Source organism: Grampus griseus (assembly GCF_964374135.1).
Source record: "Grampus griseus genome assembly, chromosome: 18".
Classification (NCBI taxonomy): domain Eukaryota; kingdom Metazoa; phylum Chordata; class Mammalia; order Artiodactyla; family Delphinidae; genus Grampus; species Grampus griseus.
In genome coordinates, this window is record NC_139012.1 from 34,638,884 (window position 1) to 34,666,177 (window position 27,294).

The window sequence follows — 27,294 nt, forward strand, 5'->3', positions numbered from 1 at the left end:
AGCTTTTACAAAGAACTAAAGTTGAATAAATAGGAAAAGAAAAAAAGTAAACATAACCACTGGTTTGCTAAAGATGAGAATGTCATTTAGAAGCTTTGTGAGACTGAAGAAACAATAAAAAGGAAAAACATATAAATGTTAAGAGAAATTAAAATAGGTATAACCACAGATAAAGATTAGAAAAAAGTACAAAACCCTGCACCAAAAAAACTGAAAATCTATAATTGAATAATTTGTTGATGAACTAAGAATACCAATATTTACGCAAGAGTAATTGGAAAATATAAAATTGGAAAAGTTGATTTAAAACCTATCAGTAAGAAATACACTAGAATAATATGATTTCACAGCTGGAGCTCTATATGAAATATTTAAAATATATTATTTTGAATATAGAAAATGCTATAAAGCAACCTGATTTGTTTAATGGTCCTGTGTAAATTACACCAAAATATAATAATACTGAAAAAATTAATTTACAGAACTGCAAGAATCATTCAAAAATAAAAACTTCTGGGTTTCCCTGGTGGCGCAGCGGTTGAGAGTCCGCCTGCCGATGCAGGGTACACGGGTTCGTGCCCTGGTCCGGGAGGATTCCACATGCCGAGGAGCAGCTGGGCCCGTGAGCCATGGCCGCTGAGCCTGCGCGTCTGGAGCCTGTGCTCCACAACGGGAGAGGCCACAGCAGTGAGAGGCCCGCGTACCGCAAAAAATATAATAACAAAAAATAATAATTTAAATTCATTTAAATTAATATCAAGAATAGATCAGAACCATCACTATTGCCACAATTGTTTTTATAGCAATAAAAAAACAAATAAAAGATTTGCATAATAAAATATAAATTTATATTAACATATAAGATTCAAAATATCCAATATTACTAAAGGCATTGTATATTTTAAAATAAAATAAGTAAAAACTATAGACAGTCTATTTCTGATGAATAACATTATACTTTAAGGAAGTCTAAAACAATCTGGGGGAATAAGAAACCTAACAAAATTTACTAAAGTGACTGAATATAGAGCAATACTAAAATATTAAGCTGTTATCTTAAGTAGTAAACACTAAAAATTGAAATATGAAATGTATTCTATGTATAATAGCAACAACAAAAACAACAAAAGCTCCTTGGCAAAAGTTAACAAGAAAGATATAAAATCTATGCATGTAAAACTGTAGGGATTGAAAGACACACATCTAGATAAGAGCAAATAGAAATATATAACACATTCTTGTTTAAAATCATATCATAAAAATATAAATTTTCCAAAATCCAAGTATATACTTTACTACACTAAAAAAATTAGTATACTAATTTACTTTATTTAGTATCCCACCAGGGTTACTACACTAGATAATATACTTTGGTATATTTGAAAACAAGTTAAAGAAAAATATGACATTTGGTAGTGAGACTAGTTGCCTGGAACACAGAACCATGTGTGCCATGAACTTGACCTATGACACAGTAGCTATTCATCAAAAAGTATTTGAATAAATGGTTTTGAAAAATAATGCAATAGGCGTATTAGACTATTTTTAATATTTGAGCAGGGTTAGAAAGTATAAAATAGTTATTTTCAAAACAATATTATTGTTTCACATGTAATAATTGTCAGGTACTCTGTTCATTATTGTTATCATTCTCTCGGTGTCACTAAACAAGTTAATATCAGGTATGCAAGGTTCTGGGAACCTTTCCGGAATACAGTACTGTTTCTATAGACTTATTTTTGTTCTCATGTAGAGAACAAAATCATTGGAATACAGAATCATTGGAATGCAATATAAATTGATATGCACGTATTTTGCTTTAAGTCAGCTAATAACATGCCAACTGCTTTGGTTCTTTCTTTAGAGCAGTATTCAGTGTTTATAAAAATGATCTGCCAGTATTTGAGTACCGTAGGCTAAGGCATATCTTCGTCACCAACTAATGTGGTATTTGCTCTCAGAAGGCAGGAGCAGAAACTGTGGAAGATGCTTCCACATCTCTCTTCTCCAGGTGGCAGTTGTGCTTCCTTCTCCACTGTTTTCTTCATTAATGCTAATTTAGCCTTTTAAGAATTGGCAATTGTTTTGTAAAATTTGAGCATTTTTTTCCCTTAGAGGAATAGATCTGAGAATTTGCAGGACTGATTAAATTTTTAAAAAACAGTTATGGAGTAATCTTGTGGCTTCACATATATTGCTCTCTGTTTCTCAACCTGAAAGTACAGTTTACTGGCATGATTATCAACACTGTAAACAAATCTTCATTCCAAGAAGTCTCATTCTGTGAAAAATTTGTATAAGAAATCTGAAAATGAAATATTTATGTTCTTTTACAAAATGGATGAAATCTGAATCTTATCCTAAGATGAAACTCATTCTCTTCCCCCCAAATCTTTAGAACAGGTGATTGCGTGGCATACATTCACAGTGTATATATGCTGTTGGATGTAAGAGGAGTTAACTTCATAATCTTCATGTTAAGAAATAAAAGTATTTTAAATGTTAAAAAAGAATGGAAAAGGGATTTTCTATGTTGCTCCTTTTTTAAAAAATAGGAAAAAATTATTTCATTTCTATGTATTCATTCATTCACTCATTCAGTAAATAGTTGCTGAATACCTTCTATGTTCATAGAATGGTGCTAGTTGCTCTGAGGATCAAGTATTGCCCAGGAAATTTGGGTTTTAGTATGACAGACTGTATGTTTGTAATAATTCTAGTATAAAGTGTGCGATAATAAGATCTTTAAAAGGAATGATGACTGAAGAGTCAAGTGCTAAATGAGAAAATTCTCATAAGATGGGGTGACCTGTGGTAAGCAGCTTCTAAGGTTTTTCCCTCTTGGAATGATGCAATGTTGTAATTGGGAGTCCTTCTTGAAATGACCACTGTGTAATTCCTTCCCCTTGAGTGTGGGTTGGATCTAGTGACATGCTTCTAGCCAAAAGCATAGAGCAAAAGTGATGGGACATCACTTCCGAGAACTACATATAAAAGACTGACTTCCATGTTGCTGGAATGTCCTGAGGCTCTTCTCCTTTGCTCATACTGCTAAAGCAGATTGCAGTGTTATGAGGTACCATATGCATATGCCCATGTGGCAAAGAACTGAGGTCAGCTTCTGGCTAACAGCCAGCAATGAGCTTAGCACCTCAGTCGTGAGGAACCAAATGTCAACAAATATGTCTATGAACTTGGGAAATGTGTTCTTTCACAGTGAAGACCTGAGATGCCTGCAGTCCTGGTGTATACTCTGACCACAGCTTCATGAGAGACTCTTGAGCCAGAGGTCAGAGGTGTGCTTGAATTCCTGACCTACAGAAACTATGAGATAATAAATGTTTCTTGTCTTAAGATACTATCTTTCAGGGTAATTTGTAAGCAGCAATTGATAACTAATACTAAGCTTCAGCAGCATTGAGAGGAAGGATTTACTAATTCAAGTAGTATTCTTTGGGAGACTCCTATATGTTAGGTACTCTGTACACAATACAGAGTTGTCATCTGTTGTCATCCACGTTATGGCCTGCTAATAAAGTATCCAACAATAATTATGCAAATTTTTTATAATTTAAGTTGTGCTAAGTTCAGTGAAGGAAAGGTGCAATGTGCAGGGAGTGTGTCATATAAGGGTGCCCAGTCTAGGCTGGGGAGTCGGTAGTGACTTCCCTCAAGAAATTATATTTAATGCTCTGAAAAAAGTGGGTATGAGGGTGAAAACAGCATTTTAGATAAGGAGCGGAAAACTATCCTTATTGAGTGGAGGGGAAGCATGTGCAAAGGCCCTGAGGCTGGTGCCTAGAAAGACAAAGACTTCAACATGTTGAGCCTTGTTCTATAGAACATTAAGTACTTGGGATTGTTTCCTAAAAACAATAAGATTTTGAAGTTTGAGCAAGGGTAATAACAATCATATTTGACATTTTAGAGGGACTGCTGTTGTTACCTTGTGGAGAAAGCATGGATACTGAGAGGCCATTTAGGGAGCTGAGAGAAGATGATGATGATAGTCATCAGATGACTGTGATGAGTATAGAGGTTGGAGAAGGAATAAAATACTCTATAGAAAGTAATCAGGTATAATGCAACATACCTGCTTACTCTATCATCTTCTTCTGCTGGAATTTTTATTGAGAGGGTATTGATTCTATAGATCAATTGGGAAAGAACTGATATGAAAACAATATCTTCCAGTGCAGGACCATAATATTTTGTTCCATTTATTTAGGTCTCCTTCATTTCTCTCTGAAACATTGTATAGTTTTCACTGTTCTGGTGTTGTGTCTAATTTGCTAAATCTGTCCCTAAGCATTTTGAGGTTTGTGATCCTCCTGTAAATGGTACTGTTTATTGTCATTTCAATTACCAACTTCTCCTTCCTAGTTTAATAAATTGTTTTAACATGAAAAAAAAAAGGAAAGAAAGTAATCAGGTGTGATGCTGCAACATAAAATTATAAAACCTCCAGATTTTACAGAGACACAAAATATTTACTGAATGTGAATATATTTTGTTTCATCAATCAGAAGTACTTAATGACAGCTTGTAATGTATAAAAATATTCTTCGTATGTGAGGAACTAATGCATAAAGGCAAAAAGAGATTAATTCTATTTGCTACATATTTCACTAGTAAAATACTGTTTTTATTCCTCTACAAAAACGCTCATAATAACTTATTAAAGGATTCATTTCTGCCAAAGATTAGCTAATGATTTTTATATTTCTATGTTCATCCATTCAACTGTTTTCTTTTCTAACATGGCTACAAAGATTGACACAGATTGAGAAAAATATTTTTTTCAAATCCATGTAAGGAAGAGATAAGTACACAGTACATAATAGCAGAATAATTTCTCTTTTATTTTCCAACATATTTTTCCCAGAAAGATCAAATTTCAGGTAATCTGTGATGTAAAATGATATAATCCCAGACATCTATCAATGGATACTTGAATGAAAATTACCTTCTACTTTAATATGAGAGATTCCAGGAGGTAATTCAGTCTAATCACTTGAAGGAACACTTTCTTTCCAAACTAACTTTGTACAAAGAGAAATATTTCATGTTACTGAATATTCCATTTATTCTATTATACAAAATATTGTATTCAGGTCAAACGATTTCTATACCACATCTTTGATGATGAGTGCATATAGCAGCAGGATTCTTTTTTAATCCTATTGTGCAATCATAAGGGTCACTTATAGGAAAATTAATAATAGCATATTTTACTCTGATATGGTCCTTTGCTTTTCATCTTCTACCCTACCTCAAGTATATAAATAACAATTATGACTTTCCTCTAGTTAGATCGTATGTTGTAAAGATCCACTTATGAAAAAGAATATACCATGAAATGCAGAGTCAGTACTGTGCTTATAAAGTATTTTAAAAATAATATGCATTCACTCCACTACAGAGGACTATGAAAGTATTAGCATTCCTAATGTACATACTTTTTCTGTAGCAAGTTTTAAAAAAGTATCATAGTTAACCATTTCCTCTAAAATGATACAGGGCAGCACCTAGAAATTTGACTTTATTTTGAATTCTGTACTACTTTCAGCTCCAAATTCTATGATTCTCTTAATAAAAACACATCTTGTTTTGCCAAAGTCTCATGGTTTCCCAGGAGTCTAGTTCCCTGCCTCCATTTAATGATTATTGGGCATAATTGTTCAGGTTTCACTGATCAGCGTCTATCACCTTGACAGCCATTTTAACCTTATTCTGATAAAGGGTAAATACCTTCTCATCATCTTTGGGTTATTACACTTGGTTCATACTCAGTGATTATTGACTCCGTACCTCCAACTCAGATTTAAATAAAAGGCCACTTATACCATATTAGACAACCCATGCTTTAATTTTATGAAGGTCATGCTTATGTCAGGAGCTGTTAATCCATCAACCTAGACTCCAAACATCTGCTCAGAGTTAGCATTAAATAGATTCCCAGAAAACCACAGTAGAAATACAATGAAGTTGTATATGGAAAAAAATAAAAAGATTAGAGTACACTTACCATTGTAATCAACATTGAAGAAAAGCTATTTAACAATTATATGTGGGGGATTGTTCTAGCCACTACAACTTAGGGTACATAGAAATTTGGTAAATACACATTTATTGATCATCCACTGAACAATTAAATACAGATTTCTGGAAACAAGAACAAAAGATGATGAATAATTTCATTCTTCTTTTCATCAGCACCTAAGGAGTTTTCTTAAAACAAAAGCAAAACTAAAACACTGTAATAGGAATATTTGTAAACATACTTTTTACAAATGTGTGATGTTGAACACCAAATTTTACTGGGTACCTTAAAGGAAACACTTATGCAATGTTTTTCATATGATAATATCATTTTGTAACACTGCCAAAAACAGTAAGGAAGTCAGTCAAATAATATTTTCTTCCTCAATGCCTAGCAGGAGATCATGCCCTCTTCTTAAAGAGAAAAGCTGCTATTGAGACGTCTGTCTTTGTCATTTACAGACTGGTCTACTGTGAATTGTTTCACAGTGGAGCTCTTACACAGAGGATAACTAACAGAGGAAAGATAAAACAGACTGCTTGTCCTAGAACTGAGTTACCCCTAAATCACTGTTGCTAATTTTGACAAATTAATCAATTACACCTTCCACTCATTGTTGTCTTAACCCTCATATCAAAATTGAACCATGGGCATTTTTATTTCCTTTGCACAGGAAGACAACTGAAGATAACAAAACCTCAGAAATTTACCCAGATAGTAAGAGTTGAAGCCAAAATTTGACACGGGTTTATCTAGTCACTGATTATGTAAATTTGGTGAAACTATTGATTTTAAAATTAAGCCTCTAATATGTTCTCTTTCTTAAGAAAAAAAAAGCCTATTATTAACCTTACTTGTAAAAACTGAATGGTGTAAATTCTTTTATACAAGTCCTCCAAGAGACAGACTTCTGACTCAGGTTATTTATCAGAGCATTTAAAAGACATGGGTTCCATGCTTTGTGACCACCTAGAAGGGTGGGATAGGGAGGGTGAGAGGGAGGGAGACGCAAGAGGGAAGAGATATGGGAACATATGTATATGTATAACTGATTCACTTTGTTATAAAGCAGAAATTAACACACCATTGTAAAGTAATTATACTCCAATAAAGATGTTAAAAAAAATAAAATAAAGTTATTACTAAATAATGAAAAAAGAAAAGACATGGGTTAACTCAAACATTTTGACCTCTATAGAAGACATTGGTTGGGATTTTTTGATCCTAATGGTGCTAGAAGTTTAAATCAATTTTATAGTATTTACACTTTTTTGTATAAAAGTTTAAAAAATTTTAGTTAATGTATAAATAATTCCAATTATTATATTATGAAAAATAGTGGACAATTATACCTTACTAAGATCCATGTATTTATGGGGACATGTATATGATATAGGTGATACCACAAATCAGTGGGGAAAATAAGAGCTGCTTTTGGAAAAACTGATTTACTATCTGGAGACAAAAAATAAAGCTGGATTCCTACCTTATATTTTACAAAGATAAATGACTGAAAGATTAAAGACCAAACTATAAAATGTCAAACTCTGAGGTTAATACAAAGAAATATAAGAGATCGGTGCTGGAAGGAACTGCTTAAACTTGACATAAACAACACAGTCTATGATGTGAAAATTAGATAGACTTGATTACACTGAAATTAAAGACTTCTATTGAATAAAGAACACTATGAATAAACAAAAGAGTCAGATGGCAGGTTTGTAGATATTATATACAACAATGAAAACCCACAAGAAATTGATATCCTTTGGCTCTACCTTCAAATTATATCCGGAATCTAACCACTTCTCACCATCTCTTCTGCTAACATCAAGTTCAAGCCGTATCCTCTCTTGCCTGGATGTTACATAGCTTCTTGGATGGTCCCCCTACTTCTATACCTGCCTGCCTACTGTCTCTATTCAACAGAGCAACCGGAATGACTTTTTAAAAATCATAAGCCAGAGCATGCCATTCTTTAACTAACAATTGCCACTGCTATCCCATCTCACTCAGAATAAAAGTTGTGTCACTTCTCTTACAGATCTCCTACTATCATTTGTCTCTTCTCTAGCTTTCATGCTCTTCCTCAAACAGTTGGCATTATGAGCCCATCTTAAGTTTCTGGTTAGCTTCTCCCTGGAATGTTTCCTCCAGATATCTTGCCAGATAATAGCCATGACTTTTTCAAGTCCTTACTTAAATGTCACCTGCTGGAAGAGTTCTATGCTAATCACCCTTCTCCCAATATCTTTATCCTGTTCTACTTTTCTTCTTTTTTCTCTACTTATCACCTTCTAACATACTATTTAATTCTCTCATTCATCATTGCCTTCTTTATTGTTTTCTACTCACTACCATCCTCCTCTACTGCCAACTAGAACATAAGCTTCAGGTTAGGATATTTTTTTTGTCATCAATCTGTTGCTCACTAGTATATTCTAAGTGTTTAAAATCAATGCCTGCAACATGGTAAGTGTCAGTAAAAATCTAATTAGTGAATGAATTAATGAATGAATATATGAAAATAAGGAAATTATAAAATAGTTCTGAAAATCAACCAGGGAAAGATGAGAAATCCAATAGCAAAATGGACATGGGTGTGAACACGTTCTTCATGGAGAGTAAATTCAAATGGTTAACAAATGTAAGAAGAGATGTTCAAGTTCACTAGAGTAATACTAATTAAAACTATTATGAAATAAAACATTCCATGAAAGAGATTGGCAAAATTAGAAATTTGGATATCACCATCGTTTGATGATGTGGAGAGGGGGATCCTCCTGCACTATTAAGGAGTGAAGCTGTTATGGCTATTTGGGGATATATTCTGGCAGTTCTTTGTTAGGTTAGTTATATTTATCATCCATGGCTCAGTGATCCCTTGACTTGTTAGTCATCCCAGACGAGGTGCCTATGCACATATTTGTTGCAGTATTTTTGGAGCCAGCAGGAGATTGGAAGAGACCTAGTTATATATGACTAAGGAGGTGGATAAATAAAATATACAAATGCACACCATGGAATCCTATGAATTAGTTACAAGTCAGGAACTAGCTATACATCAAGCAAAGAAGAGGGACTATAGAAATAAATACTGAAAACTATGAAGTAAGAACATAAATGAAATACAACTTTAGTGCATGCAAATTAAAGACGCACAATGCTTATTTTCCAAGGACATACATGTATTCAAGAATATAGATCAGCCACATTGTAGTGGTTGTCTATTAGGAAGAAAGGAAAGGTCATGGTGACCAAAACCAACTGTAACAGTATTTCCAACAGCACAAGAGCAGGATCTGGCTCCCAGGCTTCCCTCCAGGGGCATTAGCAACTTCTGTTGTTTCTCCAAGCCCTTTTGAACCTTCATTTATCAAAGTCCTCCCAACAAATTTGCAACCAAACCCCTGTATTAAATTGCTCTGTAAAACATCTAGAATGGTTTCTCTTTTCTTGACTTTATGTTAACTGGTACAATACTTGATGACATTAGTTTGTAATGACTGAAGCTTATGATTAACTCAATCTCCAAAGCTGAGAGAAAAGAAAGTAAAATGGAAATGGTAGCAGGTATAGTGCCTAAAAGAAAAAAAAATGTTGAATTAAATATATTCATAAGCTAGAACTTATTTAAATATTGATATTTCTTCACTGATATTTGGGTTTTCCAATAATTTATTATTAGATGGTAACATCTGCGTGTGTGTGTGTGTGTGTGTGTGTGTGTGTGTGTGTGTGTGCATTTAGAGAAAGAGAGAAAGCGAGAGAGCATGAGAGTGAAAGAGATATAGAAGGTCAAGGAAATAAACATGGAATATTGTACCAGTAGGCAGGTTGCCCCCAAGAAAAGGGCATACTTTGGGGTGAAGCAGCTCTTTTATATGAGGGAAATTTCTGGAAAGAGGGTCAGCTGTCTGGTCTCAATGGCCAACACCTCTGGAAGCTGAAGAATAAGTGCCTTGATCCTGAGGGGGAATCTCAGCAACACATGACAGTGGACAATTAAGGTGCCACTTTTCTGTCACACTGTCCATTACAAGGGATGACAATCCGTATCCCCTCCTTTACCATCAATGCCCCACTGAGAATGGGTGTGTAGGTAGAGTGATTGTTGGAAGAGTGACCCTTTATCTTCCTATCTCCCTCCCTCCTTCCCTCCCTCCCTTCCCTCTTTAATCACATTCTTCTAAAAATTTAAGGTGGAAATTGTGTTTCTTATTGACTTCAGATAAATTATTTCCCTTCCTACTTAAAAAGATTAGAACAACACTTTAATTCTTAAATTCATTTGTTCATCTATTTATTCAAAGAAATTTTATTGATTAACTGCTGTGTGTTTAGTAGTTAAAAAATAAACCTTAATTTTACTTTTAATTTTGAAGGCATTCTTATTCAGCTAAATAGTTCTCTGGTTTTCTTTATATAAACATGTATCTTGATATCAGGATGAAATAAGCACAATATGATGACAGCCTAATGACAGAATTCCAAGAGCTGCCAAGAGGAAATGAAATGTTAGATACAAAGCATCCAAATATTATTTTTTCTTCGCATCTAGTTTGTCTTGTGAGTGAAGAGTAGTTATCTTTCAAAAAGCAATTTGTAGGCAGAGAAGTTAAAACATTCCCGTCTTTTTCCAATAAATATGAATTATGATCTTATTCAGTGGACATCTTAAACTCATGAAAAAATGTAAATGCTTCTTATTAGAGAATCATAAAATGACGACTCAAACTTCAATTACACTAATATTGACAACCAACTCTACATATTAAAGTATTTGGAATGCATATTAGTATCTCTTGACTTTTTTAATGTATACAATAGTATAAGAAATTAATATTTCGGTGTGAGATAGTACTATTTTCCATCATAGTTAACTAATGTTGAGTAAGTTACTTAATCTTTTCAGTTCTGCTTTTTCCTCTGTAAAATGGAGGTAAGCATTCCCATCAGTATGTGTAAACAATTAGATTTATCAAGGCAGATTTGTTCGATTTCTTAATCTAAACAAACAGAATTTAAATGTCTGAAACAGTTATTTATGTATGCTTTTCAGATAAATATAGGAAGAATAAACAGTCATTGTTCTAGAAATAGAGAATTACCAACTCTTTTGTATTTAATTAAATACCAAAGGGGATGCCTTCCTTGACATCCCTAAATTGCAAAGCTGGAGGGGATGTGGATCAGAGGGGTCAATGACCTCGACTTTGTCATTCTAGGACAATGATGTGCCAGAGTGTTTCTTATCAATGAGCAGCTGCAAGCACAAACAGTGAGCATGTGAAATTAATTTCTCTTAAAGTAAATTTGTTCACTTAGATTCAATAAAGGACCTAAAGACCCATGGGCATGGACATAGACACACACAAGTTCTGTCCAATACTGAAAATTCTCCCAAACCTCTATACCTAAGGTTTAAGCTTTGTGGAGCAATGGACAACCACTGCAGTATCAGTTGAAAAAAATCCCAACTACCGACTCTCCTAATTGAGCTTGGATTTGAGGGACCTGTGTCCTTCCTCAAAGACCAGTGGCTCATTCAGGAGCTAGGCTTATGTTGCCATCATAGATCACACATCATTGGCTGGTCAGATAAGGAACAGATTTCATTTTGCATTCCTTTCTTTCTTCCTTCCTTCCTTTGTTCCTTCTTTCCTTTCTTCCTTTTCTTTCCTAATAACAAGTGGTGACAAAAAGAAGCAGTGAAGGTAGTGCAGTTTTTTGGCTATCACTAGAAAAATAGACACTTGTAATTGTATTTACTCTCCATATATGGTTCAATAATTACTCAAATGCTTAGTAAATTCATGTTACATCTATATATCATGAGACGAGATCATCAACGAAATACTCCAAAATTAATCATTTCTCCAAATTTTACTTGGTTACCACTATGATTTTAAAATTACCTGTATTCAGTAAGATGTAAATTCTGTACTTTTAAGAAAATCTACCTAAAATATAGTTTGTATTTCAATTGTACCAGAATATGTGGGTGGAGAGAGGAGCAGGAGAGACAGAGAAAAGAAAATTAAAAGCATGGTTCCTGCTACCATGGCAAGGGAGACCACATTAAGGCAATTATACCTGACATTGGTTTATTTGTGTTTATGAAGCATTTTATTTTTTATTTATTTACTTTTTTAACATCTTTATTGGCATATAATTGCTATACAATGGCGTGTTAGTTTCTGCTTTATAACAAAGTGAATCAGTTATACGTATACATATATCCCCATATCTCTTCCCTCTTGCATCTCCTTCCCTCCCACACTCCCTATCCCGCCTCTCTAGGTGGTCACAGAGCACCAAACCGATCTCCCTGTGCTATGCAACTGCTTCCCACTAGCTATCATTTTTACATTTGATAGTGTACATATGTCCATGCCACTCTCTCACTTTATCCCAGCTTACCCTTCCCCCTCCCTGTGTCCTCAAGTCCATTCTCTGGTAGGTCTGCATCTTTATTCCTGTCCTGCCCCTAGGTTCTTCATGGTCATTTTTTTCTTTTTTAAGTTTCCACATAAATGTGTTAGCATATGGTATTTGTTTTTTACTTTCTGATTTACTTCACTCTGTATGACAGACTCTATGTCCATCCACCTCACCCAAATAACTCAATTTCATTTCTTTTTATGGCTCAGTAATATTCCATTGTATATATGTGCCACATCTAATTTACCAGTTCATCTGTTGATGGACACTTAGGTTGCTTTCAAGTGCTGGCTATTGTAAACAGAACTGCAATGAACATTGTGGTACATGATTCTTTTTGAATTATGGTATTACCAGGGTATATGCCCAGTAGTGGGATTGCTGGGTGGTATGGTAGTTCTACTATTAGAATTTAAGGATCATTCATATTGTTTTCCATAATGGCTGTATCAATTTACATTCCCAGCAACAGTGAAAAAGGGTTCCCTTTTCTCTGCACCCTCTCCAGCATTTATTGTTTGTAGATTTTTTGATGATGGCCATTCTGACCAGTATGAGATGATATCTCATTGTAGTTTTGATTTGCATTTCTCTAATGATTAATGATGTTGAGCATTCTTTCATGTATTTGCTGGCAATTTGTATATCTTCTTTGGAGAAATGTCTATGTAGGTCTTCTGCCCATTTCTGGAATGGGTTTTTTGTTTTTTTGATATTGAGCTGAAAGAGCTGTTTGTAAATTTTGGAGATTAATCCTTTGTCAGTTGCTTCATTTGCAGATATTTCCTCCCATTCTGAGGGTTGTCTTTTCATCTCGTTCATGGTTTCCTTTGTTGTGCAAAAGCTTTTATGTTTCATTGGGTCCCATTTGTTTATTTTTGTTTTTATTTCCATTTCTCTAGGAGGTGGGTCAAAAAGGATCTTGCTGTGATTTATGTCATAGAGTGTTCTGCCTATGTTTTCCTCTAAGAGTTGGATAGTGTCTGGCCTTACACTTAGGTCTTTAATCCATTTTGAGCTTATTTTTGTGTATGGTGTTAGGGAGTGTTCTAAATTCATTCTTTTACATATAGCTGTCCAGTTTTCCTAGCAACACTTATTGAAGAGACAGTCTTTTCTCCATTGCATATTCTTCCCTCCTTTATCAAAACTAAGGTGACGATATGTGTGTGGGTTTATCTCTGGGCTTTCTATCTTGTTCTATTGATCTATGTTTCTGGTTTTGTTCCAGTACCATACTGTCTTGATTACTGTAGCTTTGTAGTGTAGTCTGAAGTCAGGGAGCCTGATTCCTCCAGCTCCGTTTTTCTTTCTCAAGATTGCTTAGGCTATTCGGGGTCTTTTGTGCTTCCATACAAATTGTGAAGTATTTTGTTTTAGTTCTGTGAAAAATGCCATTGGTAGTTTGATAGGGACTGCATTGAAACTATAGATTCCTTTGGGTAGTATAGTCATTTTCATGATATCGAATCTTCCAATCCAAGAGTGTTGTATATCTCTCCAGCTGTTTGTATCATCTTTCATTTCTTTCATCAGTGTCTTATACATTTTTGCATGCAGGTCTTTTCTCTCCTTAGGTAGGTTTATTCCTAGGTATTTTATTCTTTTTGCGCAATGGTAAATAGGAGTGTTTCCTTAATTACTCTTTCAGATTTTTCATCATTAGTATATAGAAATGCCAGAGATTTCTGTGCATTAATTTTGTATCCTGGAACTTTACCAAATTCATTGATTAGCTCTAGTAGTTTTCTGGTAGCATCTTTAGGATTCTCTATGTATAGTATCATGTCATCTGCAGACATTGAGAGCATTACTTCTTTTTTTCCGATTTGAATTCCTCTTATTTCTTTTTCATCTTTGATTGCTGTGGCTAAAACTTCCAAAACTGTGTTGAATAATAGTTGTGAGAGTGGAAAACTTTGTCTTGTTCCAGATCTTAGAGGAAATGTTTTCAGTTTTACAGCATTGAGAACAATGTTGGCTGTGGGTTTTTCATATATGGTCTTTATTATGTTGAGGAAATTTCCCTCTATGCCTACTTTCTGGAGGATTTTTATCATAAATAAATGTTGAATTTTGTCAAAAGCTTCTGCATCTCTTGAGATGCTCATATGTTTTTTTCTCTTTCAGTTTGTTAATATGGTTTATCACATTGATCGATACGCATATATTGAAGAGTCCTTGCATTCCTGAGAGAACCCCACTTGATCATGGTGTATGATCCTTTTAATGTGCTTTTGGATTCTGTTTGCTAGTATTATGATGAGGATTTTTGCATCTATGTTTATCAGTGGTATTGGCCTGTTGTTTTCTTTCCTTGTGACACCTTTGTCTGGTTTTGGTATCAGGGTGATGGTGGTCTCATAGAATGAGTTTGGGTGTGTTCCTCCCTCTGATATAGTTTAGAAGAATTTGAAGAGGATAGGTGTTAGCTCTTCTCTAAATATTTGATAGAATTTGACTGTGAAGCCATTGGTCCTGGGCTTTTGTTTGTTGGAAGGTTTTTAATCACAGTCTCAATTTCAGTTCTTGTGATTGGTCAGTTTATATTTTCTTTATCTTCCTCATTCAGTCTCGGAAGGTTGTACTTTTCTAAGAATTTGTCCATTCCTTCTAGGGTTTCCATTTTCTTGCCATATATTTGCTTGTTGTACTGTCTCATGATCCTTTGAGTTTCTTCAGTGTCAGTTGTTACTTCTCCTTTTTCATTTGTAATGCTAGTGATTTGAGTCTTCACCCTTTTTTTCCTGATGAGTCTGGGTAATAGTTTATCAATTTTGTTTACCTTCTCAAAGAACCATCTTTTAGTTTTATTGATCTTTGCTATTGTTTCCTTCATTTCTTTTGCATTTATTTCTGATCTTATCTTTATGATTTCTTTCCTTCTGCTAACTTTGGTTTTTTTGTTCTTCTTTCTCTAATTGCTTTAGATGTAAGGTTAGGTTTTTTATTTGTGATGTGTCTTATTTATGGAGCTGGAATTATATTGCTATAAACTTCCCTCTTAGAACAGTTTTTGCTGCATGCCATAGGTTTTGGGTCGCCTTGTTTTCATTGTCCTTTGTTTCTATGTATTTTTTGATTTCCTCTTTGATTTCTTCAGTGATTTCTTGGTTATTTAATAGTGTATTATTTAGCCTCCATGTGTTTGTATTACTTACAGATTTTTTCGTGTAATTGATATTTAATCTCATAGCTTTGTGGTTGGAAAGGATATTTGATATGATTTCAATTTTCTGAAATTTTCCAAGGCTTGTTTTGTGACCCAAGATATGATCTATCCTGGAGAATGTTCCATGAGCACTTGAGAAGAAAGTGTATTATCTTGTTTTGGGATGGAGTGTCCTATAAATATAAATTAAGTCCATGTTGTTTAATGTATCATTAAAGCTTGGTTTCCTTATTTATTTTCATTTTGTATGATCTGTCCATTGGTGAAACTGGGGTGTTAAAGTCCCCTCCTATGATTGTGTTACTTTCAATTTCCCTTTTTATGGCTGTTATCATTTGCCTTATGTTTTGTGGTGCTCCTATGTTGGGTGCATAAACATTTACAACTGTTATATCTTCTTCTTGGATGGATCCCTTGATAATTTTGCAGTGTTCTTTGTGTCTTGTAATAGTCTTTATTTTGAAGTCTATTTTCTCTGATATGAGTACTGCTACTCCAGCTTTCTTTTGATTTCCATTTGCATGGAATATTTCTTTCTATCCCCTCAGTTTCAGTCTATATGTGTCCCTAGGCCTGAATTAGTCTCTTGTAGACAGCATATATACAGGTCTTAGTTTTGTATCCATTCACCAAGTCTATGTCTTTTGGTTGGAGCATTTAACCCATTTACATTTAATGTAGTTATAGATGTGTATGTTCCTATTACCTTTTCCTTAATTGTTTTGTGTTTGTTATTGTAGGTCGTTTCCTTCTCTTGCTATTCCTGCCTAGGTAAGTTCCTTTAGCATTTGTTGTAAAGCTGGTTTGGTGGTGCTGAATTCTCTTAGCTTCTGCTTGTCTGTAAAGTTTTTAATTACTTCTTTGAAGCTGAGTCAGATCCTTGCTGGGTTGAGTAACCTTGGATGTAAGTTTTTCCCTTTCATCACTTTAAAGATGTAATGCCAGTCCCTTTTGCCTTGCAGAGTTTCTGCTGAAACATCAGCTGTTAACCTTATGGGGATTGCCTTGTATGTTATTTGTTGTTTTGCACTTGCTGCTTTTTGTATATTTTCTTTGTATTTCATTTTGAATAGTTTGATTAATATGTGTCTTGGTGTGTTTCTCCTTGGATTTATCCTGTATGGGACTCTCTGCCCTTCCTGGACTTGACTATTTCCTTCCCCATATTAGGGAAATTTTCACCTATAATCCCTTCAAATTTTTCTCAGTCACTTTCTTTTTCTCTTCTTCTTCTTGGACCTCTATAATTTGAATGTTGTTGTGTTTAATGCTGTCCCAGAGGTCTCTGACACTGTGTTCAATTGTTTTCATTCTTTTCTCTTTAATCTGCTCTGCAGTAGTTATTTCCACTATTTTATCTTCCAGGTCACTTATCCATTCTTCTGCTTCAGTTATTCTGCTATTGATTCCTTCTAGATAATTTTTAATTTCATTTATTTTGTTTTTCATCATTGTTGTTTGCTCTTTAGTACTTCTAGGTTCTTGTTAATGGTTTCTTGTATTTTCTCCATTCTATTTTCAAGATTTTGAATCATCTTTACTATCATTCCTCTGAATTCTTTTTCAGTTTGACTGCTATTTACTCTTCATCTCTTTGCTGGGTTTTTACCGTGCTGCTTCATCTGCTGTGTGTTTCTCTGTCTTCTTATTTTGCTTAGCTTACTGTTTTTGTGGTTTCCTTTCACAGGCTGCCCGTTCGTAGTTCCCGTTGTTTTTGTTGTCTGCTCCCAGTGGCTAAGGTTGGTTTAGTGGGTTGTGTAGGCGTCCTGGTGGAGGGGACTGGTACCTGTGTTCTGGTGGATGAGACTAGATTTTGTCTTTTGGTGGGCAGGAATGCGTCCAGTGGTGTGTTTTGGTATGTCTGTTACATTATTATGATTTTAGGAAGGCTCTCTGCTAATGGGTGGGGTTGTGTTCCTGTCTTGCTAGTTGTTTGGCATAGTGGTCAAGCACTGGAGCTTGCTGGTCATTGAGTGGAGCTGGGTGTTAGTTTTGAAATGGAGTTCTCTGCAAGAACTTTTGCCCCTTGATATTACGTGAAGCTGGGAGGTCTCTGGTGAACAAATGTCCTGAACTCAGCTCTCTCATCTCAGAGGCATGTTCCTGACACCCAGCCAGAGCACGAAGACCCTGTCAGCCACATGGCTCAGAAGATAAGGGAGAAAAAGAGGAAGAAAGAAAGAAAATATATAACAAAGTTATTAAAATAAAAAAATTAAAAGTAAAACATTAAAAACTAAAAAGAAAAAGGAAAAAATAAAAGAAGAAGAAGAAAGAAGAGAGCAACTAAACTAAAAAACATATCCACCAATGATAACAAGCACTAAAACTATACTAAAAAAAAAAACAGACAGGCAGGATCCTCAGCCAAGTAGTAAAAGCAAAGCTATACAGACAAAATCACACAAAGAAGCATGCACAGAAACACTCAAAAAAAGAGAAAAAGGGGAAAAATTATATATCTATACATTAAAAAAAAGAAAACAGCAACCAAAGCAATAAACATATCTACCAGTGATAATAAACTCTAAATGCTAAACTAAGATAATCATAAAACCTGAAACAAATTAGATGCAGAAAGCAAACTCCAAGTCTACAGTTGGTCCCAATTTTTGGATAATTCGTTGTCTATTCAAGTATTCCAGAGATACTGGGTACATCAAGTTGATTGTGGAGATTTAATCTGAGGTTTCTGAGGCTGCTGGGAGAAATTTTCCTTTCTTTTCTTTGTTTGCACAGCTCCTGGGGTTCAGCTTTGGTTTTGGCCTTGCCTCTGCGTGTAGGTCACCTGAGGGTGTCTATTCCCTGCCCAGACAGGACAGGATTAAAGTAGCAGCTGCTTAGGTGCCTCTGGCTCACTCAGGCTGTGGCAAGGGAGGGGTATGGAATGTGGGGTGAGCCTGCAGCAGCAGAGGCTGGTGTGACGTTGCACCAGCCTGAGCCATACTGTGCATTCTCGTGGGGAAGTTGTCCCTGGATCAAGGGACCCTGGCAGTGGTGGGCTGTACAGGCTCCCGGGAGGGGACGTGTGGATAGTGACACATGCTTGCACAGAGGCTTCTTGGTGGCTGCAGCAGCCTTAGTGTCACAGGCCTGTCTCTGGTCTCCGCATTGATGGCCATGGCTTGTGCCAGTATTTGGAGCTCATTTAGGCGGTGCTCTGAATCCCCTCTCCTCGCGCATCCCGAAACAATGGTCTCTTGCCTCTTTGGCAGGTCCAGACATGTTCCTGGACTCCCTCCCTGCTAACTGTGACACACTAGTCCCTTCAGGCTGTTTTCATGCAGCCAACCCCAGTCCTCTCCCTGAGATCTGACCTCCGAAGCCCGAGACCCAGCTCCCAGCCCCTGCCCACCCTGGCAGGTGAGCAGACAAGCCTCGCAGGCTGGTGAGTGCTGGTTGGCACAGATCCTCTGTGCGGGAATCTCTCCTCTTGGTCCTCTGCAGCCCTATTGCTGCACTCTCCTGCATGCCTCCAAAGCTTCCCCCATGCCAACCCCTGTTTCTGCCAATGAAGGGGCGTCATAGCGTGTGGAAACTTTTCCTCCTTCACAGCCCCCTCCCACTGGTGCAGGTCCGGTCCCTATTCCTTTGTCTCTGTTTTTTCTTTTTTCTTTTGCCCTACCCAGGTAAGTGTGGAGTTTCTTTTCTTTGGGGAGGTCTGAGGTCTTCTGCCAGCATTCAGTATGTATACGGTAGGAGTTGTTTATGTATTTCTGATGTATTTGTGTGGAGGGAGGTGATCTCCACGTCTTACTCCTCATTCATCTTGCAGGTCTCCCCTCACCTAGTGTAATTGATTTGCAGATCTCATCTTGCAGGTCTCCCCTCGCCTAGTGTAATTGATACAATTGCCTAATGGTAGCCTAGTTTGTACGCTAATGAAAGAATCTTTATAACATTTTTATGGGGGAGTAAGACGTGGAGATCACCTTCCTCCCCATTAATACATCAGAAATACATCAACATCTCCTACCGTATACCTACTGAATGCTGGCAGAAGACCTCAGACCTCCCAAAAGGCAAGAAACTCCCCACATACCTGGGTAGGGCTAAAGAAAAAAACAGAGACAAAGGAATAGGGACGGGAACTACACCAGTGGGAGGGAGCTGTGAAGGAGGAAAGGTTTCCACACATTAGGAAGGCCATTCTCAGGTGGAGACTGTGGGTGGTGGAGGAGGGAAGCTTCGGAGCCGCGAAGGAGAATGCAGCAACAGAGGTGCAGAGGACAAAGCAGAGAGATTCCCACAGAGAGGATCGGTGCTGACCAGCACTCATCAACCCGAGAGACTTGTCTGCTCATCCGTCGGGATGGATGGGGGCTGGGATGTGAGGCTCGGGCTTCATAGATTGGATCCCAGGAAGAGGACGGGGTTGGCTGCGTGAACACAGCCTGCAGGGGATTTGTGCGCCACAGCTAGCCAGGAGGGAGTCCGGGGAAATGTCTGAAATGGCCGAAGAGGCAAGAGAATTTTTCTTGCCTCTTTGTTTCCTGGTGCGCGAGGAGAGGGGATTCAGAGCACCGCTTAAAGGAGCTCCAGAGAAGGGCGCAAGCCGCGGCTATCAGCACGAACCCCAGAGACCGGCATGAGATGCTAAGGCTGCTGCTGCAGCCACCAAGAAGCCTGTGTAGGGGCACAGGTCACTATCCACACCTCCCCTGCTGGGATCCTGTGCAGCCCGCCACTGCCAGTGTCCCGTGATTCAGGGACAACTTCCCCAGAAGAACACATGGAGCACTTCAGGTTGTTGCAACATCACTCCAAGCTCTGCCGCTGCAGGCTCACCCCTCATTCTGTGCCCCTCCCTCACCCCGGCCTGAGTGAGCCAGAGTCCCTGAATAAGCTGCTCCTTTAACTCTGTCCTGTCTGAGGAGAGAACAGATGCCCTCAGGTGAACTACACACAGAGGCAGGGTCAAATCCAAAACTGAATCCCAGGAGCTGTGCAAACAAAGAAGAAAAAGGGAAATTTCTCCAGCAGCCTCAGGAGCAGCGGATTAAATCTCCAAAATCAACTTGATGTACCCCACATCTGTGGAATACCTGAATAGACAATGAATCATCCCAAATTTAGGAGGTTGAATTTTGGAACAATGATATATATATTTTTTGCCCTTTTTGTGAGTGTGTATGTGTATGCTTCTGTGTGTGATTTTTCTCTGTATAGCTTTGCTTTTACCATTTGTCCTAGAGTTCGGTCTGTCCATTTTTTTTTCTTGGGGGATTTTTTAGTATAGTTTTAGTGCTTATTATCATTGGTGGATTTGTTTTTTGTTTGGTTGCTTTTTTCTTTCCTTCTTTCTTTTTTTTATTACTTTAAAATTTATTTTTAATAATTATTTTGTATTTAATAATCTTTTTAAATTTTATCTGATTTTTTCTTTCTTTCTTTATATATTCCCTTTTATTCTGAGCCGTGTGGATAACAGGACTTTGGTGCTGTTATCAGGGCAGGCATCAGGGCTGTGCCTCTGAGTTAGGAGAGAAAAGTTCAGGACATTTGTTTACAAGAGAACTCCCAGATCCATGTAATATCAAATGGTGAAAATCTCCCAGAGATATCCATCTCAATGCAAAGACCCAGCTCCACTCAATGACCAGCAAACTACAGTGCTGTACACGCATGACAAACAGCTAGCAAGACAGGAACACAACCCCACCCATTAGCAGAGAGTCTGTCTAAAATCATAATAAGGCCACAGATACCCCAAAGCACACCACCAGATGAGGACCTGCCCACAGAAAGAAAAGATCCAGCCTCATCCACCAGAACACAGGCACTAGTCCCCTCCACCAGGAAACCTACACAACCCACTGAACCAATCTAAGCCACTGAGGCCTGACATGAAAAACATCAGGAACTACGAATCTGCAGCCTGCAAAAAGGAGACCCCAAACACAGTAAGTTAAGCAAAATGAGAAGACAGAGAAACACACAGCAGATGAAGCAGCAAATAAGCCCCACCTCCAGACCTTACAAATGAAGAGGAAATAGGCAGTCTACCTGAAAAGAATTCAGATTAATGATAGTAAAGATGATCCAAAATCTTGGAAATAGAATAGAGAAAATACAAGAAATGCTTAACAAGGACCTAGAAGAACTAAAGAGCAAACAAACAGTGATGAAAAACACAATAAATGAAATTAAAAATCCTCTAGAAGGGATCAATAGCAGAATAACTGAAGCATAAGAATGGATAAGTGCCCTGGAATATAAAATAGTGGAAATAACTACTGCAGAACAGAATAAAGAAAAAAGAATGAAAAGAACTGAGGACAGTCTCAGAGACCTCTGGGACAACATTAAACGCATCAACATTTGAATTATATGGGCCTCAGAAGAAGAAGAGAAAAAGAAAGGGACTGAAAAAATATTTGAAGAGATTATAATTGTAAACTTCCCTAATATGGGGAACAAAATAGTTAATCAAGTCCAGGAAGCAGAGAGTCCTAAGGATAAATCCAAGGAGAAACACGCCAAGACATATATTAACCAAACTATCAAAAATTAAATACAATGAAAAAATAATAAAAACAGCAAGGGAAAAACAACAAATAACACATAAGGGAATCCCCATAAGGTTAACAGCTTATCTTTCAGCAGAAACTCTGCAAGCCAGAAGAGAGTGCAAGACATATTTAAAGTGATGAAGGGGAAAAACCTACAACCAAGATTACTCTACCCAGCAAGGATCTCATTCAGATTTGACAGAGAAATTCAAACCTTTGCAGAGAAGCAAAAGCTAAGAGAATTCAGCACCATCAAACCAGCTTTACAACAAATGCTAAAGGAAATTCTCTACGCAGGAAACACAAGAGAAGGAAAAGGCCTACAATAACAAACTCAAAACAATTACAAAATGGTAATAGGAACATACATATAGATAATTACCTTAAATGTAAATGGATTAAATGCTCCAACCAAAAGATGTAGACTGGCTGAATGGATACAAAAACAAGACCCGTATATATGCTGTCTACAAGAGATCCACTTCTAACCTAAGGACACATACAGACTGAAAGTGATGGGATGGAAAAAGATATTCCATGCAAATGGAAATCAAAAGAAAGCTGGAGTAGAAATTCTCATAGACAAAAGAGACTTTAAAACAAAGACTATTACAAGAGACAAAGAAGGACACTACGTAATGATCAAGGGATCAATCCAAGAATAATATATAACAATTGTAAATATTTATGCACCCAATATAGGAACACCTCAATACTCTGCCTCAATACTGTAAGGCAAATACTAACAGCCATAAAAAGGGAAATCAACAGTAACACAATCGTAGTAGGGGACTTTAACACCCCACTTTCACCAATGGTCAGATAATTCAAAATGAAAATAAATAAGGAAACACAAGCTTTAAATGATACATTAAACAAGATGGACTTGATATTTATAGGACATTCCATCCAAAAACAACAGAATACACTTTCTTCTAAAGTGTTCATGGAACATTCTCCAGGATAGATCATATTTTGGGTCACAAATCAAGATGGTAAATTTAAGAAAATGGAAATTGTATCCCATATCTTTTACAACCACAAATCTATGAGACAAGATATAAATTAGAGGAAAAAAATACAAACACATGGAGGCCAAACAATACACTACTTAAAAACCAAGAGATCACTGGAGAAATCAAAGAGAAAATCAAAAAATACCTAGAAACAAATGACAATGAAAACACGACAACCCAAACCCTATGGGTTGCAGCAAAAGCAGTTCTAAGAGGAAAGTTATAGCAATACAATCCTACCAAAAAAACAAGAAACATCACAAATAAACAACCTAAACTTACACCTAAAGCAATTAGAGAAAGAAGAATAAAAAAACCGCAAAGTTAGCAAAAGGAAAGAAATCATAAAGATCATATCTCTAATAAGTCAAAAAGAAATGAAGGAAATGATAGCAAAGATCAATAAAACTAAAAGCTGGTTCTTTGAGAAGATAAATAAAGTTGATAAACCATTAGCCAGACTCATCAGGAAAAAGAGGGAGAAGATTCAAATCAACAGAATTAGAAATGAAAAAGGAGAAGCAACAACTGACACTGAAGGAACTCAAAGGATCATGAGACAGTACAACAAGCAACTATATGTCAAGAAAATGGAAAACCTGGAAGAGATGGGCAAATTCCTAGAAATGCACACCTTCTAAGACTGAACCAGGAAGAAATAGAAAATATGAACAGACAAATCACAAGCACTGATATTGAAACCGTGATCAAAAACCTTCCAACAAACAAAAGCCCAGGACCAGATGGCTTCACAGGCGAATTCTATCAAACATTAGGGAAGAGCTAACACCTATCCTTCTAAAACTCTTCCAAACTATAGCAGAGAGAGGACCACTCCCAAACTCATTCTATGAGGCCACCATCACCCTGATACCAAAACCAGACAAAGATGTCACAAAGAAAGAAACTACAGGCCAATATCACTCATGAACATAGATGCAAAAATCCTCAACAAAATATTAACAAGCAGAATCCAACAGCATATTAAAAGGATCATACACCATGATCAAATGGGGTTTATCCCAAGAATGAAAGGATTCTTCAATATATGCAAACCAATCAATGTGATACAACACGATAACAAATTGAAAGAGAAAAACAGTATGATCATCTCAATAGATGCAGAGAAATCTTTTGACAAAATTCAACACCCATTTATGATAAAAAACCTTCCAAAAGGAGGCATAGACGGAACTTACCTCAACATAAAAAAGGCCATATATGACAAACCCACAGGCAACTTCATCCTCAATTGAAGAAAACTGAAACCATTTCCACTAAGATCAGGAACAAGGCAAGGTTGCCCACTCTCACCACTATTATTCAACATAGTTTTAGATGTTTTAACCACAGCAATCAAAGATGAAAAATAAATAAAAGGAATTCAAACTGGAAAAGAAGAAGTAAACCTGTCACTGTTTTCAGATGACATGATACTATACATAGAGAATCCTAAAGATGCTACCAGAAAATTACTAGAGCTAATCAATGAATCTGGTAAAGTAGCAGGATACAAAATTAATGCACAGAAATCTCTGGCATTCCTATACTCTAATGATGAAAAATCTGAAAGTGAAATCAAGAAAACACTCCCATTTACCACTGAAGCAAAAAGAATAAAATATCTAGGAATAAACCGAACTAAGGAGACAAAAGACTTGTATGCAGAAAATTATAAGACACTGGTGAAAGCAATTAAAGGTGATACAAAGAGATGGAGAGACATACCATGTTCTTGGATTGGAAGAATCAACATTATGAAAATGACTACACTACACAAAGCAATCTACAGATTCAAAGCAACCCCTATCAAAGTACCTGTGGCATTTTTCACATAACTAGAAAAAAAAATTCACAATTTGTCTGGAAACACAAAAGGCAATGAATAGCCAAAGCAATCTTGAGAAAGAAAAATGGAGCTGGAGGAATCAGGCTCCTGGACTTCAGACAATACTACAAAGCTGCAGTAATCAAGACAGTATGGTACTGGCACAAAAACAGACATATAGATCAATGGAACAGGATAGAAAACCCAGAGATAAACCCACACACATATCGTCACCTTATCTTTGCTAAAGGAAGCAAGAATATACAGTGGAGAAAAAACAGCCTCTTCCATAATTTGTGCTGGGAAAAGTGGACAACTATATGTAAAAGAATGAAATTAGAACACTCCCTAACACCATACACAAAAATAAGCTCAAAATGGATTAAAGACCTAAATGTAAGGCCAGACACTATCCAACTCTTAGAGGAAAACATAGGCAGAACACTCTATGACATAAATCACAGCAAGATTCTTTTTGACCCACCTCGTAGAGAAATGGAAATAAAAACTAAAATAAACAAATGGGACCTAATGAAACTTAAAAGCTTTTGCACAGGAAAGGAAACCATAAACAAGACAAAAAGACAATCCTCAAAATGCGAGAAAATATTTGCAAATGAAGGAACTGGTAAAAGATTAGTCTCCAAAATTTACAAGCAAAACATGCAGCTCAATATCAAAGAAACAAACAACCCAATCCAAAAATGGGCAGAAGATCTAAATGGACATTTCTCCAAGGAAGAGTTACAGATTGCCAACAAACACATGAAAGAATGCTCAACATCATTAATCACTAGACAATTGCAAATCAAATCTACAATGAGTTATCATCTAACACTGGTCAGACAGGCCCTCATCAAAAAATCTACAAACAATAAATGCTGGAGATGGTGTGGAGAAAAGGGAACCCTCTTGCACTGTTAGTGGGAATGTAAGTTGATACAGCCACTATGGATAACAGTTTGGGATTTTCTTAAATAACTAAAAACAGAACTAGCATATGACTCAGCAATCCCATTATTGGGTATATATCATGAAAAAATCATAATTCAAAAAGAGTCATGTACTACAATGTTCATTGCAGCTCTATTTACAATAGCCAGGACATGGAAGCAACCTAAGTGTCCATCAGCAAATGAATGGATAAAGAAGATGTGGCACATATATGCAATGGAATATTACTCAGCCATAAAAGAAACGAAATAGAGTTATTTGTAGTGAGGTGGATGGACCTAGAGTCTGTCATACAGAGTGAAGTAAGTCAGAAAGAGAAAAACAAATACCGTATGCTAACACATATATATAGAATCTAAGAAAGAAAAAAAAATGTCATGAATTGCCTAGGAGCAAGATGGGAATAATGACACAGACCTACTGGAGAATGGACTTGAGGATACAGGGAGGGGGGAAGGGTAAACTGGGACAAATGAGAGTGGCATGGACATATATACACTACCAAATATAAAATAGATAGCTAGTGGGAAGGAGCTGCATAGCACAGGGAGATCAGCTCGGTGCTTTTTGACCACCTATAGGGGTGGGATAGTGAGCGTGGGAGGGAAGGAGATGCAAGAAGGAAGAGATATGGGGATGTATGTATGTGTATAGCTGATTCACTTTGTTATAAAGCAGAAACTAACACACCCTTGTAAAGCAATTATACTCCAATAAAGATGTTAAAAAAAATAAATACCTAAACTGTCAAAAAAATAAATAATTAATTAATTAAAATAAATATATAATCTTATAAAAATAAGTGCTCAAGTACTGAATAGTTTTCAGTTATTGAAAGATCATTAGAAAATTCTGGGAAAATTGTTTATGCTAGAATTTTTAATACATGAAGAATAACAGGTGAAAATATTGGTCTTTTTATAGATCATTGTTTATTTTAAGACTTTTCTTGCTGAATTTTATTGATAAAGTAAATTATCTTGAAATGACTGTACTTATCCAAACCAGATAGTTTACATAAATTTAAAAATGTCACTCAAATATCAATTCCAAAATAAGTAAATAATAAATACTGTAAACCTAAAAATAATAATAAAAAAAATTTTTTAAAGTTAAATACTGCTGATTATTGAACAACCTTATGAATAATAATACAACCATTAAGTTGAATGGTTAAAAGAGTAACTTATATGTGAATTTTATCTCAATAGTGGTGTTATTTTAAAAAATAACTGCAAAGAATAGATTGAACCTTGGTAGAAATTTCAATTTAAATTCACTCCGTGAAATAAATATATTTCAATGTGGACAGTCATTTTCCTTCT